Source organism: Salmo trutta, chromosome 15 (genome assembly GCF_901001165.1).
Source record: "Salmo trutta chromosome 15, fSalTru1.1, whole genome shotgun sequence".
Classification (NCBI taxonomy): Eukaryota; Metazoa; Chordata; class Actinopteri; order Salmoniformes; family Salmonidae; genus Salmo; species Salmo trutta.
The window spans coordinates 21,286,246-21,287,240 of NC_042971.1; positions in this window are offsets into that span (position 1 = coordinate 21,286,246).

Below are 995 nucleotides of genomic sequence, written 5' to 3' on the forward strand. Positions count from 1 at the left end.
GAAGGAGAAATGTGGGAGGCTTTGGCAAGTTGCTGTGGGGGGTGCAGAGCTGTTGACCGGGGTAGTGGTAGCCAGGTGAAAAGCATGGCCAGCCATAGAAAAATGCTTATTGAAATTCTCGATTGTCGTAGATTTATCGGTGGTGACAGTGTTTCCTAACCTCAGTGCAGTGGGCAGCTGTGAGGAGGTGCTTTTATTCTCCATGGACTTTACAGTGTTCAAGAACATTTTGGAGTTTGTGCTGCAGGATGCAAATTTCTGTTTGAAAAGCTAGCCTTTGCTTTCCTAACTGCCTGTGTATATTGGTTCCTAACTTCCCTGAAAAGTTGCATATCGCAGGGGCTATTCGATGCTAATGCAGTCTGCCACAGGATGTTTTTGTGCTGGTCAAGGGCAGTCAGGTCTGTAGTGAACCAAGGGCTGTATCTGTTCTTAGTTCTACATTTTTTGAATGGGGCTTGATTATTTAAGATGGCGAGGAAAGCATTTTTAAAGACTAACCAGGCATCCTCTACTGATGGAATGAGGTCAATATCCTTCCAGGATACCCGGGCCAGGTCGATTAGAAAGGCCTGCTTGCTGAAGTGTTTTAGGGAGCGTTTGACAGTGATGAGGGGTGGTCGTTTGACCGTGGACCCATTATGGACGAAGGCAATGAGGCAGTGATCGCTGACATCCTGGTTGAAGACAGCAGAGGTGTATTTAGAGGGCAGGTTGGTCAGGATGACATCTATGAGGGTGCCCGTGTTTACGGATTTAGGGTTGTACCTGGTGGGTTCCATGATAGTTTGTGTGAGATTGAGGGCATCAAGCTTAGATTGTAGGACGGCTGGGGTGTTAAGCATATCCCAGTTTAGGTCACCTAACAGTACAAACTCTGAAGATAAATGGGGGGCAATTAATTCACATATAGTGTCCAGGGCACAGCTGGGGGCCGAGGGGGGTCTATAACAAGCGGCAACAGTGAGAGACTTATTTCTGGAAAGGTGGATTTT